This window comes from Halichoerus grypus, chromosome 12, assembly GCF_964656455.1.
Source record: "Halichoerus grypus chromosome 12, mHalGry1.hap1.1, whole genome shotgun sequence".
Lineage (NCBI taxonomy): Eukaryota > Metazoa > Chordata > Mammalia > Carnivora > Phocidae > Halichoerus > Halichoerus grypus.
In genome coordinates this window covers 67896394-67914675 of record NC_135723.1, presented here as the reverse complement: position 1 = coordinate 67914675, position 18282 = coordinate 67896394, and positions in this window count along the sequence as shown.

Below are 18282 nucleotides of genomic sequence, written 5' to 3'. Positions count from 1 at the left end.
TGGCCAGTTGTCTCTTATATTTATAAAGGGTCAAATGATAAAAACTAAAGTTTCTTAAAGAAACTCTAAGGGACCAATGAGTAAGTTTTATTAGTGCTCATTTTAAAAGACTTTTTTGCAAATATAGACATTTTTATATTTTAAACACTTAATTGTCTGATAAAGGTGACCAAAATGTATTATCCAATTATACTATATAGGTATGTACTAGGGACTTATTTCACAGCACTAGTGGATCAGAAATATAAAACATTTCCTATTATATACTGAATATTATTACATGTTTAAGTTAAAATTTTAAGTTTCCTAATGAAAAACAGTTTTTGCCATTTTTATCCCCCTTGTAAACATGTATATGATTACCTTGTGGGTTTCTATTAACACGCACAGTAAGGTATTACTGCATTTAAAATTGCTTTTGAACAAATTAAAGTTATAGCAGAGATTATCAGTACAAACATATTAGTACACATTAATGTATTTTAAAAAGCCCAATATAATATGGTCTTTTGGGAGAAAAAACATTAAAATGTTTTGTTTCATGCAGTACTTGGGTACAGCAAGCAATGTAAAATCCTAAGATATCAGAGCAGTTTCATAAAAGCATCTGAAAACTGAAAACTGGAAATTAATGAAGATTACAATCAATGACATAAAGATATAATATAGTAAGACATTATCTTTCCAAAATGTTTACTAAATTGATGATGGTTATATATGATTAATAAAATTATAAGCTAATCTTATAATGACATTTGGCTTCCTACTAAAATAATGAATATGAATGTGTAAAGATGCTAAAGTATTTCATCACTTTTAAGTTAATGCATTGAATATTATGCTTTTTACATACCTGTCTTTCTTTAATATATTATTTGAAAATTTATTATTTTTATTCATTTCTGTCTACCATTTTAATTCCATTCACCTACAACCTCATGAAGGCAGAAGTCTTGTCTCTCTTGTTCACATTATCTTTAATGTCTGCCATGGCCAACATGTGCCATATATTCAGGATACATTAATTGCGGGAATAAATATTTTTTCTTACTTTTATTTCTTTTTTACATATTTTAATTCTATTCACATATCCCACTTATTTTTTCTCATTCCTCTAATATTCAAATTTGTTAATAAGTGATCTGACCCTAACTTATCATCAGTTCTGCTTATTTCAGCAACTTTAATTTTATTTTTTTATTTTTATTTTTTTTAAAGATTTTATTTATTTGACAGAGAGAGACACAGCGAGAGAGGAAACACAAGCAGGGGGAGTGGGAGAGGGAGAAGCAGGCTTCCCACCGAGCAGGGAGCCTGATGCGGGGCTCGATCCCAGGACCCTGGATTCATGACCTGAGCCAAAGGCAGATGCTTAACAACTGAGCCACCCAGGCGCCCCTCAGCAACTTTAATTTTAAAGTCCATGTCTATTTACTGACATGGTAGCATTTTTTTTAGTCATTCTCCACTAAATCAAATCTGTAGACTAACCCACAGCCCCCGTTCCCTCCATGAAACATACTTCATCTGTCTGTGGCCAGTCCTCCAGAGCATTTCTTCTCCCACCATTTCCCTGAAGTCAGTTACATTTGTTCTCAAACAAAATTATGTCATATTCTTGTTAGAATCTTCTAATGTAATTTTATATTATATTAACCATGAATGTTAAAACGGGGAGTTTTTTCCCCCTAGCTAAACCAATCTTTGATGTGCTTTGAAAGCATCAATATAGGGATTGCTAAAAATAATTTACTGTAGAGTTATGGTTAAGAGAGATGTAAGGCAAAAAAATAATGATCTAAAAAGATTCTTCATACAATTTATATCACATAGCTTCATTTTTCTTTTCTTTAAAGAAAAACAAATTTGGAAATCACAAATAATGTATTTTAGGTAGGATTTATGAAAGCAAAACAATAAAAAATTCTAACCACCTTATCTATTATCAAAGAAAAGAACTTGTCCATTTATTAAACACTTTATGAATGTGTACAACACTATATGCATAATTTTTGTACTTCCAACTTTATCCAATATCTAAAAATTATGATCAATTACAAGTGAATTATTGTTCCTGACTGCACTGGTAATAAGCTTCTTTTTTATACTGAAAACATGTTCTTCAAATCTTCTACAAAATGAGTATTTCCTCTACATGTAGTGTTGTTAGTGATGACATTTAATTCAATAGCCTATGTTTTTAGTTACTATGCTCATCCCCTTCAACTCCATTATCAATACTAATGCAAAAGCATTAGGTCTATTCCATTAAGTGTTTTAAAATAAACTTTTTTAAAGTTACATTTAATCAATAATAATTGATTAAAATGTAAAAAATCAAGGAGGCATTCAAATCCTTGAGAAAATCTTGAGAGTTGCCTACTAACTATAAAAAATATGTACAATAATGAAACACTGTAGCATTGGCATAATACTAGACACATAAGTCAATATAAATGAACTTTCATTCTGAAATTCAAATGTATTTACTATTTAATATACAGTAATGCTGGATTTTCAAGACAGTGGAAAATGAGGATAATTTAATAAATATTCTTTGGGACAATATCCCTGGAAACAAAAGAAACAGGTAATACGAAAATTTAAAAATATGCAAATCTCCAAAATCTGAACAGATATTCAATTTCACTATCAATCAAATAGATGAGAAGTAAAACAACCATAAAGTACTTCTTATGTACTTGTTTTCGGAGTCCCCAAAGCTACCACCACTAGACTCAAGGATTTTCTAGGAAGATTCACAGAACTCAGCATATAAAGTCATCTCACAGCTATGATTTATTACAAAGAAAAGGATAAACAACAAAATCAACAAAGATAAGGAGCACTGGGTGTTATATACAAACAATGAATCATGGAACACTACATCAAAAACTAATGATGTACTGTATAGTGACTAACATAACATAATAAAAAAAATATTAAAAAAAGAGTACATGGAGGGAAACGCAGAGGAGACCAGGTGCGAGATTCTAAGAGCCCTCTCCTACAGCATTATACAGGACATACTTAATTTCCCAGCAAAAATTTGTGACAATTTGTGTGAAAATTGTCTACTGGGGAAGTTCCTAAGAGACTACGTACACAGGGTTTTCACCAGGAGCTGGTCACATAGGTACCCTCTGCCTAGCACATATCAAAATTTCAGACTCCCAGGAGGAAAGCAGGTGTTCAGTATAAACCATATAGTTTATACAAAACAGTTTAGGCACAGTGAATCATTCTCATTAGGAGTTGGGAACCCAGCCAAAATCTTAAGTTTCTAGACACAAGCCAAGGGTCAACCTTGTCATTATACAAAGATAATGTGAATAATGTTATTATTCACATAGTAAAAATAAAATGTATGTATTTCTAAACTCCAGGGGATGCATGCTAATGTTTCCCAAAGAATCTCTCACCCCTCTTGGGCTTACAAATTTCTGGTATTCAGTAAGCCTTTATCTACAGAATCATATGCCAATGTTTCTTCCTTTTAGGCTTTGCCAATCTGGATAAGAGATCCTTTTAGCATTGCCCCAAGCCCTTTCCCACCTCAAACACACATGTTTTTGACTTCCAGGGCAAAGAAGGACATATATTTAAAGTAAATAAAATATAATTTTTAATATGCACTTCACTGCTGTACAACACTTCTCAGTTCAAGTCAACTTGGTGCTTTTCAATGAAACCTATATTGGTGAGACCTTATTTAATGTTGGACAATGTGACAAATCAAGGTGAATAAGATTTATTTCCTCCTCCAAAGATATTATTTCCTCCTCCAAGGAATTTACAGTTCAACAAACATCATCAGAGTAACAGTCTTTCTCTAGAAATTTTCTGGTGAAAACAATGGTTACTATGCCAAGAAGCAAATGTTTATGATGAAATGTTCAATTTTTCTCTCTAAGCAAGACAAGGTATTTTCTTTATTTAGTCTATCTCACTCATCATTTTGAATGTCTTTGTGTTTCCATACTTAACCTGTGGAAATTTGGGACAGTTACTTCAGTTTTGTGTGCTTAAATATTCTTGTTCTTTGTCTTCCTTCTTTTATTTCTTATTGAGATATAATTGACATATATCATATTAGTTGCAGGTGTAAAACATAATGATTTGATATTTGTACATATTGCAAAATGATCACTACAATAAAAATAGTGAATATTCATCACTACACAGTTATATTTTTTTTCTTGTGATGAGAAATTTTAAGATATACCCTCTCAGAAGCTTTCAAATATACAATACAATATCATTAATAGTCAACATGCTGTACATTTGCATGCCCAGGACTTATTTTAATAACTAAAAATGTGTACCTTCTGATCAACTTCAACCATTTTGCCCACCTCCCAACCCCTGGCAACCACCAATATTTTCACTTTATCTGTAAGCTCGGAGTTTTGTTTTGCTTTAAGTTCCACATATGAGTGAGATTTTATGTAATTTGTCTTTTTTCTGTCTGATTTATTTCACTTAACATAATACCCTCAAGCTCTATCTATGTTGTTGCAAATGGCAAGGTTTCCTTCTGTTTACGGCTAAATAATATTCCATATACCACATTTTCTTTATCAGTTGATGGACACTTAGGTTCCTTTCATATCTTGGGTAGTATGAATAACGCTGCAATGAACATGGGGGTGCATATATATTTTTATGTCACTGTTTTCATTTTTTCCAGAAAAATGCCCAGAAGTGGAGTTGCTGGATCATCCTCCCATTTCATAGGCTGCCTTTTCATTTTTTTGATGGTTTCCTTTGCTATACAGAAGCATTTTCATTTGACGTAGTCCCACTTGTTTATTTTTGTTATTGTTGCCTTTGCTTTTGGTGTTGAATCCAAAAAATTATCACCAGGACCAATGTCAAGGAGCTTACTGCCTGTTTTCTTCTGAGAGGTTTACGGTTTCAGGTTTTATGTTTAAATATTTAACCCATTTTGAGTTGATTTTTGTATATGGTGTAAGATAAGAGTCCTGTTTAATTCTCTTGCACGTGATTGTTCCATTTTCCCAACACCTTTTATTCAATAAGCTATCCTTCCTCGATGATACATCCTTGGCTGCTTTGTTGTAAAATAACTGTCCATATATGAACTCGTCTATCTCTTGGCTCTCTACTGTTCTAATGATCTAGGTGACTTTTTATGCCGATACCATACTGTATGATTACTACAATTTGTAACAGTTTGAAATCAGGAAGTCTGATGACTCCAGCTTCATTCTTTCTCCAGATTTCTTTGGCTATTTGGGATTTCTTGTGGTTCCTTAAAAATTTTAGGGTTGTTTTCCTAGTTCTGTGAAAAATGTCAATGGAATTTAGATAGGAATTGCATTGGACCTGTATATTGCTTTAGATAATATGGAAATTGTAACAATATTAATTCTTTCAATGCATGATCTCAAAATATCTTTCCATTTATTTGTGTCTTCTTCAATTTCTTTCATCAATGCCTATTAGCTTTCAATGTGTAGCTCTTTTACCTTATTGGTTAAATTTATTTATAGGTATTTTTTTTTAAGATTATTTATTTATTTGACAGAGAGTGAGAGAGCGCAAGCAGGGCAAGCGGCAGGCAGGCAGAGGGAGAGGGAGATGCAGGCTCCCCGCGGAGCAAGGGGCTGGATGTGGGGCTCAATCCCAGGACCCTGGGATCATGACCTGAACCGAAGGCAGCCGCTTACCCGACTGAGTATTTTAATTTTTTGATGCAACTGTAAATAGGACTGTTTTCTTAAGTTCTCTTTCTGATACTTTGTTATTAGTGTATAGAGATATAACTGATTTTTTATATGGATTTTGTATCTTGCAACTTTACTGAATTAATTTATTACTTCTAACATTTATTTTGGTGGAGTTGCTAGGATTTCCCAAATATAATATGTCATCTGCAAATAGAGACAGTTTTACTTTTCCCTTTCCAATTTGGATGTCTTTCATATATTTTTCTTGCCTAACTGCTCTAGCTAGGACTTCTAGTACTTTGTTGAGTAAAAGTGGTAAGAGCAAGCATTTTTGTCTTGTTCCTGATCTTAGAGGAAAGCCTTTCACCTTTCACAATTGAGAATTTATCTACTCCTTGTAGATTGCCCAATTTTTGGCATATAATTCTTAATAGTAGTCTTCTGTGATCCTTTGTATTTGTGCGGCATTGCTTGTAATATCTCCTATTTCATTTCCAATGTTGTTTATTTAAGCCCTCTTTCTTTATTTCTTGGTAAGACTAGTGAAGTTTTGCCTATTTTGTTTATCTTTCCTAAAAAATAGCTCTTAGTTTCATTGATCTTTTCTCTTTTCCTTTTAGTCTTTATTTCAATTATTTCTGCTCTGATCTTTTGTTATTTCCTTCCTTCTGCTACCTTTGGGCTTAGTTTGTTCTTTTTTTTTTTCCCCCTAGTTCCTTGAGATGTAAAGCTAACAAGATGTCTCTTTTAATGGAGCTTAAGTTAATAGGGATGATAGATAATAAACATGCAAAGAAGAAAAGAAAAAATGTCAAACAGTAACAAATGTGAAAGGATAATTTACAAGGAAGGTAGGGAGTCAGGGAAGAGCTTTCTAAATGACTGGCAAAAATAATCAGACACATGAAAACCAACGTAAAAAGCACTCCTAATAGATGGAACAATTGGTGCAAAAACCCTAAAGTGAGTTTAAACTGGGCATCTTTGAGAAACAGAAGTAACAGCAGTGTTACTAACGCAGGCGAGAGAAGAAATGCTATTCATGGCACCAGGGAGGTAGGCAAAGGCTATTATCACACAGAACTTGATATATGAAAGAAAATAATTTGCATTTTATTCTAAGTTACCCACTGGAAACCCACTGGAAATTAATAGTTTACTATTGTTCTTAGGAGAAAGATAAAATTTCTTAAACAGATTTGATACTTATGTCTGTTAAAATGTTAAAATGTGTTGTATTGTTATATCCTTCAGACTGTTTTTGCATCCTATTCTTCCTTGGTGTGGGTACTGCAGCATAGCTAGCTAGCTATCCGTCTGCTGAACTTCAAGACTCCTTGGACCACAGGCCATTTGACCATACTGCTTCTTTTCTCTGAGACTGATGAATTTTTAAATAAATGAGTGGATAACATTTAGACATTGTAAGAAACCAACTAATACCTAGATTTCTGAAATAGCAAAACAACTAAAAAGGAATACAATAGGGAACTTCCTCCCAACTCACTTCTCACTTCCACATTAAAGCCTTAGTGCCTGTACCACCAAAGTTTCTAGGTCAGTCTTCCTCCTGATGGGAGCCTCTGTGTGTCTTGAAACCACTTCTACTCTCAGTCTCAGTACTTATATATTATTCGATCAGACAATTCTAAGACAACACAGTCTTCAAAGAGGATCTTTGATGATGCATTTTATTTTGAGTTAGGTCATGTAAAGTAAAAACAAGATGAACACAGAGAGCTGGACATTCCAGAGAGAACAGTATTTACATGCAAAAGAAGACCGATAGGTTGCTTTAAATTATGACAGGAGCCAGGGATGAAAAATGTAAAATTCTCACCTCGGGGCAGCAGAGCTGCATTACAAAAATGCCTAATATCAAGTAAAGCCTATTTAGGAGTTATCTAAATAATTTAACCTAAAATTTTAGAACTAAAGATCTGTGGAAATACAGAATATAGACACATTGTCAGTTAGCAACCTCTGGTCAGAACAGATCTCTACTGTTTCAAGACTGCATAAACTGGGGGGGAGAGGGAAATAAAAAAAAATAATACTGAGGCCTATATAATACTTTACAACACAAAAGCATGGAACCAGTTTCTTAAAATAGGCAGAAGGAAAGTAAACCTATACAAATATTTACTGTAAGAAACAATAGGACATGTAAAACTATATTCATTTTGAGTTTCCAGAAATATTAAAAAAACATAGTCCAAGTGAAATAAAGTATTAAAAATTAAATGAAAAGGTAGCTAGGACATATAAGCAACAAATGTTTAAAAATTACAGATGAACGCAGGAAACATACTTGCATGATTTAAGAAAGAATGGAATCAACCAAACATAAATTCAAATCTGCAATTTGGAAATCAGACTAAAAATATACCTCAAATATAATAGCTATGAAAGACGTGATGGCTATCGAAAGCAGAGAGTATATAGTAAATATAAAGAGAATATAGTTCTTTCATGAATGGACAACATTTCTAAAAAAGCTAACTAGAACAAATAAAATATTTAAAAAGCAGAAAAAATATTCTCAGCACATAGGTGTGTGTTTCTGTGTGTGCTTAACCTATTGACCACAAAAATTTACTACATTCCAGGTTCAAACAATGCAAAAAGAATCTCAGTTTGACATACTCTGGAAAAGTTTTAAATCCTGATGATAAAGAAAATACAATCATAAACACCCATGCTTATAAAAATAAGTAACCATTTTTAGGGTAAGTTATATAATTCTGGTTTATTATTACACTTGCATAAGCTGCCATCAATGTGTAAAGACAATCTAAAGAGATTTTTGGATATGCAAAATCAGAACATGGAGTAAAAGATGACCTTTATTACCTATGCCAGAACGTATTAATTGAAAATATGAACTAAAATGGAGAAGGTTATATTTATATTACAGAATAAGTCCTGCTTCTATCTCATATCATCATCTCTGTGATAGCTATTCTATATATTTAAAATTAAGTTTAGATCACTCATTAATTCAGGATACATTTTTTGAGTGCCAATATGCCAGGGACTATGCCTGGCAACAGACTGATGACAAAAGAATTGGGGCCAATATGGTAACAAAATTGCAAAAAGAAAAGACCAATATTGATACTTAAAGGATGATATAAAAATTAATAATAATCATACAAGTATATGTATACATGTAGATTTTATTGCATTGAGAGAAACTGGGGAGTGAGAGAGTATTATGCTAAATTCTTCATTTTACATTAAGGAGTCATCAGTAATGAAATTGTTCTTGAGTATGACAATTTTGAAAATCATAAATCTAATTGCATGTATTATTTTAAACGTATTATATAAGCTCTAAATCATTTACAATAAATGTCAAAATAAAGATATGCATATAATTAATACTATAAGTAATGAAAATAATTTAGATATCACGAAAATACATAAAATGACATACCACATATTATATTTTAAAAAATTAAACTCCCCATTAGGAGAAAATATCTATTTGATTTGGATAAAAGCAATAAATTGTAAGAATATGCTATTTATTTGAAAAATACCTAAAGCACAAGAGTAAAAAAGTAAAAATGTGAAATGACATATGAACATAGTTTTGAAGATAGAGAATTTTACATGTTTTTGTATATGATGTATATGAGAATGGGTACAGGTAAATCATATCCCCAAATATTTGTACTTGTTAGCACATAATGAATGCTATATGTGCTATAGCATTATAGATTTTACAATTTGTAATTTCTATGTTTCTCAGTTTTTTTCTTAAAAGGTATATACTTTAAGTTGGGAAAAAGCAGGTGAAATTTTTATGAAAAAACAAATATTTTTGGCTTATTTACTATTTCATTTTCTACAGAATACTTTTCATCTTCCTTGCCTAATTAACTAGCCAGGTCAGTACTTTGTTATTTTAGCAAAGATGAATAAATCTGGGAATTAGTGGCTATCAACAGGGAATATTCTTAAAATCATGACCTTGATTTTAATGTGTCTCTAGAAATATGAGATAGTAAATGAGCTGGAACTTGTTTATTTTTCATCATTTGAAGGAATATTTATTCTTACCTGATGTGCCTGCCCCCAAAGCTCTTGAGATTTATAGTTCTACTTTCCTATCAATTGAGAGCTTTGAAGTGTTTATTTCATTTGAAAAGTTGTGCATACACTGCAACTGCTCATTTTATTTTTTTTAAAGATTTTATTTATTTATTTGACAGAGATAGAGAGAGCCAGAGAGTACAAGCGGAGGGAATGGCAGAGGGAGAGGGAGAAGCAGGCTCCCCGCTGAGCAGGGAGCCATTGCAGGACTCAATCCCAGGACCCTGGGATCATGACCTGAGCGGAAGGCAGATGCTTAACCGACTCAGCCACCCAGGTGCCCCGCAACTGTTTAAATAGAGAAAAAAAAAATCATCATGATTCCAACTTAAAGTACAATTTAAATTTTAAAATTGTTAATCATTTTCATAAGCTACTTTAACCAGTCATCTGCTCCCCACTTGTCCTATAATTCCTGTGCCCAGACTGCCGTATTTTTTATTCCTGGAAAGTGTTCTCCTGTCCCAAAGGATTTCTGATCATTCACAGGCTCACATACCCAGAGCTAATTTCTTAAAAATCCCTTACACATTTTCCTCTTGTTTAATTCCACCTTGAGATACCATTATTAGTGATTTACTTTCGCTTCTTCTCCCATCTCTGTGTGAAAGTCTTCCTGGCTCTTTTCCCTTCCATTTAGTCCTGAGATCTTTTAATCCTTCTCTTTTTAATGCTGGAAGATTAAAATCAGTCCCAGTTTTTCTCCACAGATATGCATATCCTAATTTATCCCAAAGCTCAGCAAAGCAAAAGGGCTTCTAAGAAACAGGACTCTCCTGAATTAGAAGGCATTCTATTAAGCATTCATTTTAGAATCTTATTTCCCTTCCCCAAAACGAGTATTTCTTCCTCATACAAAGCATACTCTCCCCAAAGGGAATCCGGTGAATTAGGATTTTTCTCTCTTTCCACCACCATAACATAGCTTCTACCACTATAAAAATGTGGTCCCTAGACCAGCCTCAGCAGCCCTGTGACCATGTTAGGAATGCAGATTCCTGGGTCCTAACCCATATTGAAACAGAAATTTTACTTTTTCTGGTGATTCTGAGGTATACAAAAGTAATATAATCTGCAGCAACATGAAGAAAAGGTAACATGCATGCTCTCAAATATATATTTCTATGTGATCAGGTCATATTAAGAATGGCAGAATAGGGATGAGAATGGGGGTGAAGCACTGATACCCGTACATTCCAAACAGACTAGTCATGCTGCTCTGAGCGTGTCTCATCTCTACCTTCAATACTCAACAGCACCTTTGAGTCAGTTTCTTCTACCCCCAACTGCTTCCTCCATCACATAGCCTACATTAATTCATTGCTAGGTTCCTACACACCTGGCTAGGATCCTAACTGTTCCAAAACTGCCCCTGTGCTTTCCACCGACAGAGCTCACCATCTCTCCCAAGAGACTTTCTGACTGTTCAAGGCCTTCTTGTGTCCTTTCCCTAATATTCTGCTTCTACGGCCCTGAACTGCCTGAAAATTTCAAAGGTTTGGCATAATTTCAGTAATCCTAATAAGGAATCTTACCAATGAAATAATTCCTGCACGTTTGAAACTAGTCTCCTTTTGCCAGTTTAATCAGAATTGGTCTAACCAATGAATAATATAGTATGAATCCAAATTCTTAACTAATTATTGAAATTTTTAGGTTTTCTTTTTCTCCCTCTAAGATTCTAATTATCATTACTGAATGGTAGATTTGTGACAGATTGCAAAGAATCTTGAAGATATTTTATCCTATACACAAAGATAACAGTGAAAATTTTAATGAGATTGGAGGGGACATGCCCTAAGGGTGGAAAGACAAGGGCTACCTGTGGAGAAACAAGGTAGAAGGCCTTGATAAGCCTGAGTGAAGAATTATGATAATAGTTTGATCTAAAATCGGTACAGTAAAGTTTCAGGCAAGCAGAAAAACTCAAGGAAAATATATGGCACTTTGAAATAGATAGAATAAGGGGGGTGGTGAGAAAAGCAGTTATCAGATGTCTGTCTTGCATCAGTAGATGGTGAGGGAACCATTCAATGAGCCAAGAAGTCACAGAAAAGGGCGGGTGGGGGTGGATGTTAACTATTTATCCTACAATAATCACCTAGCAGATCTTTTTGTTTCCTTTCTCACCTCTGTATTGGAGAGAGAGGCAGTCATAATAACCTTTACCAATTATTTACAATATGCAAAGTTTTGATGTGTTAAAATATATGTATGTATATATATACATACATATATGTATATATATATATGAGAATATTACATATTGAGACTATTACATATTCTCACAGAAGAGGAAACTGAAACACAGAGGTGGATGGCTTATTCAGATTCACATACTTAAAGAGTGGCAGGAATCAAATTTTTAGAGTTCAAACTCTGAGCTTTTGCACATTTGCCTACTTAAAATATTCCTCCCTCCCCAAAACTGAGAAGTGATACATATTCATCCCTGATCAGGCTCTTACTAGACCTAACTCAGTCTAACTGTAATATTGGACTCTTTCCTGTGGCAATCTTTCCTAAGAATTGCTTCTTATTAGCAGAATCCCAAATCAGATATATCTCTCTACAATGTTTATTCTATTAGATTCCCTCATACTGTACCTCATCATAAACAATGGGGCATAAATTTTTGCCCCCCAGTTTAACATCTCTAAACCAAGGTCTCTTAAAATTCATGGAATAAGAGAATCTTGGCATAATTTAATTGGCACACATATTTTTCTTCTTAGTGGCACATACAATTGGTACATCTTACAAATAAAGCCATCTTAGATTCTTAAAAAATTCTCTATTTCCTGATTTTGTATCTTTAGAGAAGCTCATACATTAATATTAAATAAATTGATATGTGATTGAAATACTATAAATTTAAGTGGCCCTAATACTACCTAGGCAAACTATGTTTTCCTAATCCAACCACTTATCTACTCTTCTAGATAGTCATTTCATATCTTCCCCTCTCCTCAAACTTCCAATACTATGTCTTCTATGCTCTTTCAATTTTAGTAAGAAAACAGAATGAGTATTCTGAAATTACTGGACACAGTGCTCTGTGCATATCAAGTACATATTTTGTTAACTGTGGCCTATTACACTCATTAGCATTTCTGTTTGTTCTATCAATTATTGAAGAAAATGAGCTAAAATCTCCAGTGATAGAAAGTTGTAGATGTTTCCATTTCTTCTTTTTATTCTGTTAATTTTTACTTGAATTATTTAAGGCTATGATTTTACATGTATACGCTTTTATATTCTTATGTATCAGAACATATCAATTTTTTATTTTTAGTATTTATGTACATTTAATGAAATTATTGATATGATTACATTTTAATCTATCATCCTGTTATTTTCTACTTTTCTCATCTGTTCCTTCTTTAGTTTATGCTTTTCCACTGTTAACTGAATATTTTCTATTATATTTTTCACTATTGGCTTTTTATACCAGTAGCCCTAAAGATTACTACATAACTTAGCATACTCTAATTTTCAAATACAATTTCAAGTAAAATGTAAAAACCTCAAAACTTCAGAGCTGTCATCTTTCATGACTTTGGTTTTTAATTTTGATTCTATCTAGAAATCCATAATTTTCTAATTTTTTTTTAAGATTTTATTTATTTATTTGACAGAGAGAAACACAGCGAGAGAGGGAACACAAGCAGGGTGAGTGGGAGAGGGAGAGAAGCAGGCCTCCCGCAGAGTGGGGAGCCCGATGTGGGGCTCGATCCCAGGACCCTGGGATCATGACCTGAGCCGAAGGCAGACACTTAACGACTGAGCCACCCAGGTGCCCCATAATTTTCTAATTTTCTAATTCTAAACATTCTGGAACATTTTCATAAACCAGATTCCCTAGAAGGAGTGCCAGTGCTGGGAATTCTGTGAGTGTATGATGTTTGGAGGGAGAGCTCTCAGGAGAAGGGGGAGAGCTCAGGAGAAAGGGCCTGAGGGAAGCAGGATAGGAATAGGGAAGAAGAATAAGTCAGGCAAGGATGTGGTTTCGATTAGAGGCTAGCTGCAGCCTGGTCCCATAAGATGCTCTGGTATGTGAACTAAATCACAGAGATGTTCTCTACCGTGAGGCAAGGGGGCCAGGTTTATGATCCTCATTTCAGTCAGTCATTGACTGACGGCTGTGCCAGGCAATGAAGGTAGACAGTTCTGGGGTAGGATGATAACCTCTCAGGTAGGTTTGCTCTTATTGAGCTGAAGGAAATTCTCCAGTGAAAGCCTTTAAGCCTTTAGTTGTGAACATTCATCCTGCTGGTAAAAGAAACTGGAGTTGGGAGAAAAATTTTTTTTAAAAAAAGCACCCACTACAGTCTTAAAAATCAAATAAATAATATTTGGATATAATGAGTATAAACAGAGGCTAAATAAAGGCAGCATTAGGACTTAGTTTTAGCGACTTTTTATAAGAAGAAGCCTTGTCAGTTTTAGACTTATTCTATAGAGTGGAGTTTGTTGAAAAAGTAGAGTGTTACCACATATCTAGCAAAATATATTTTTGCAGGTCTGCCTATAAATCACATCTCTAATTAGTCTGAGAACTTCTAAATTATTCAAGTTAAACCTGAATATTTTATCTTGGAATGTCTAAAATATCTAATGTTTAATGTCAGTTACCTTTGATATCAATAGAAGTTTTATATTTCTACTTAAATTGAATAAAGTTTTGAATTTGAATAATTTCCAATTCAGAGGTGAAAATTCCAGAAAAGAACTGATAACTTTGATACCTCAAAATTAGCAATTCACATTAATACAAGGATAGAATCATCAATTTTCTTTATATATAAACATATATTCTCTTTGTAAAGAAAAAGATCATCTCCAGAGAATTCTTTAAGTCATTTTGTGCCTTCCTACAAGTGGTATATAACTTGTTCCTATTAGTTTTGCCAAAATGATTATCATCATTGTTGGTAATATTTACAATCATCTGCTTGTCTTCTCTCATGTATTTAGAATGCATATGAGAGGAAGTCCTTTTTAATACAATTTGGTAAAGAATATTTTTAAAAATTCCAAAGTTGAATTTGTATACCTGACACCACAACAATTAAAAATATTTATTCAGAACAAGCTTGTTCTTGATGTTTAGTAGTTATTGAACATTCATCATGTTGCATGCAATGCTCTTTTGTTTTCTTTTCCTCCTCCAAAGAAACGGAAATCATTTTATTCCGCTCTAGCCAGCAAAGAATTCTCACCAAAGATATATGAATTTATGCACACTTACAATCTTCTGAGGGTGATCTATAATACCTGTTTTCAATTAAAGTGCAAGAAATACCCTGTATAATGCATGTTCTGTCAGAAAAGCAATATGGGAAATGAACACTAACATTTCATGAGGCTGCTACCTCACTTCATATAGAAAAGGGACGTCAATCAATCAGTATTTGAAATAAAATTGTTGGTATGCATTTTATGTGAAATACTGCATTACATGTTTAAAAACAAAATATATTAAGAAAACCAACTTCTCAAAGTTTTTGCATTATAACTGGTAGCACCTTAGTATGACAGGAGCCAAAAAGAAGAAAACAAATTCTTACTTTGGGTACCTGAGTGGGAAGAAATAGTACTGATGGAATGTGAAATTAATGAGGACTTGGAGTAAAAGAAAGAACACAAAAAGAAGAAGGGATGCCTTTCCTTATAATCTACTTAGGATATAAGCAGAGGTGTGCTTCATAGAGTAAATAATTCATAAATCTATCAATAATGGGAGGGGAAAAACCTTAAAATAGGTTTCACAAAATTAGCCAATCTTTGCACACCTCCAACCTTGGAAATAAAACCTTAGGATCTTTCAGAGAAAAATGTTGCAAACCTTCTTGGAGGATTCTTAGTGTTAGCCCTGTAGCCTCTGAGACTTATATTGAGAGGCTTCTGTGAACATTAATTCACTTCCCAATGAGTAATCTTGACAGATTCAAGAATAAAAATCAAGGATTGGTCAATTGCCATTCTCTTGCCTTCCCTGGCAATTCATTTGGCATTGTGCTGACCTACATATAGAGCTTAGCATGAAAGACTCTGTGAAGAGCACTTGAAATTGAAATGTTTGAAATTTCAAAGGACTTAAATGAAGCTGGGTTATCCTGGCCTCATTTTCCTGGTCAGTGAAGGCTTTTCAGAGAGTGAAAGCCTACATTTTAGCAGTGTATTCTACATAATTAAAAGAATCTTCACATAAGACATCTGTTTTAATTAAAGCTGGAAAATGGAATGCTTCGTTGGGAAAATAAAGCTATCTCTTTTCTCAGCTTTCTGGTCTGTAGGTACTTTCCTGAATTTAAAATCAGAAATGTTTAAGTGGTAACAGCAATACATTGGCAGATCTCCCCAGCCCTCTGAAATATCAGAGTCATTTCCGTTTGAGTATGCTCACAGAATTAGTGTTCACCCCCCATCTATGGAGCTGGAGTGTCTATGAATTCTGCCAGAAATAAAACACATCATCATTTGTTAGCTGTACTATGTTTTATGCCACTAACAACCAAAAACTTTCCCCATCTGGGGATTTGAGTAGACTCTGCCAGGGGTCAACGACAGGTAAAGAGCATGAATTGGAGCTGGCATCCCACTCATGGAGCTAGGAAAGAACAGCGATGGTACTCAGTCAACATTCGTAGAGAACACTAGTATTAATTCCAGAAACACAAAACCGATGTATAAACCTAAAGGCTGGGAGAGGCCTGCATTAGAAAAATGCAGATACAGCCAGGCCAGGCTCTCGGAAATAGGAAGAGGGTAGTGGGATGAATATGAAGCAAGGCTGACCCAAAACAGCTACTGAAAGTGTTCTGGTTACTGTTCTTTAAAACTTTGCAGCAAGTTTCAAAGGGTGAGGCTGGAGCAGAGGTGTGAGGTCAGGATAAAGAGGTAACAAGCTAGACCGAAATCTATAAAAATGAGATAATGCAGTAAAGGCTTCAGCTATGATACATTATATATCATAGTGAGAAAATTCACATTTATTGCAGTGCCTGTAGAAAAGGTATCAGAGCATTTTGTTGCCATCAAAATCCTTGCTTGCCAAACTCTCATTATATATCAACCTGCTTTTGTTACTTCAGTTACATGTTTCATTTAACAATAAGTAGTATTCTTTAATATGTCCTACACTAACGCAACTTAGCCTGATCTTCCACAATACGCATTAGCATAGCGGGCATATCTGTTATGATAGATGACTGGCCTCTTGGATATGGTACCCATATTGCCATCTACTGGAAATTACTTCAAATTACAGATAGACACCAAGATGAGCAAGGATGCTGCTAAAAGAACTCAGCTCCATTCTATATACAGTGACATAATTGTGAAATTTCTCATGGATAAGAAAGGTACAAATAAGCACTGTGTGATAACTTGGCTTTCATTTCTAAATGAACATAGTCTGTGTGAATTTCTTCATTCAACGTGTCTTACATGATTTCGTTGGTGCAATCAACACCTCATCACCTGATTGTTCTAAATGTTCTGTTTCTGATACATAAGGATATTTCAAACTTTTATTAAGAAAAAAAAAGTTTGAATTTATTCCATAAGGAATATTATCAGTACTTCTTAAATTCATTTGCTATTCTAAACACTGATATTCTGATATTGCATATTCTTAGTATTCTTTTCATGATGTTTACTCAAAGGAAATAGAAAAGAAACGCCATGTACCATAAAAAGTATAATTTAAGGCAAATAGCACAGATATTTGAAAACCAAGGGAAATGTATTATAATCCATCAAAATATAGACTTTAAAATTTCTTTTATTATACAGCTGATAAATTAGGCCCAGAAAGACTGGGGATAAAAATCACAATCATGTAATGGTAACATTTAGAACAATAGCACACCTATGAAGGAGTATGACTTAACTTAATCATAACTACACAAAGCCTTTTTAGAGGGTTCAATTTTCATTACATTTTTAAAAATAAGATCTTGAGGATCTGGAAAAGATTTTTTAAAAATCAAATTAAATATTTTGGGGGTACCAACAATGTATGGTATTTGTCTACAAGAGAAGTGGGATTTCTTATTATTTCAAAAGTGTGCTGATTCCAAATAAAATGTATCAAAAATTATGTCATTGTTATATTAGAAATTGTTTCACATAATAAAGTCCAATCATCAGAAAGCTTATTGTATTGGGAATTTTACATTCTTCTTCATCAGAAATAAACAAATGTTAAGAAATGAAAAAGTTCAATATCTACATTTATCAATATCTGTAAATATTGCAGAGTTGATTTGTATTCACAACAATGGACGAATGCCTCTGCCTTCTGATCTTTGAATTACACTTCTTAAAATATATTGCATCAGTCTTGTAGAAATATATGACAGCAAAGATCCTTGAAAGCGTATCTGATTCATCCTGTTGACTTCAGCTGGAAATGCAAGAGTCATGCTAGACAGGTGAGTCTTATTATTCAATAACTACACAGTAGCAAAATCCATGAATT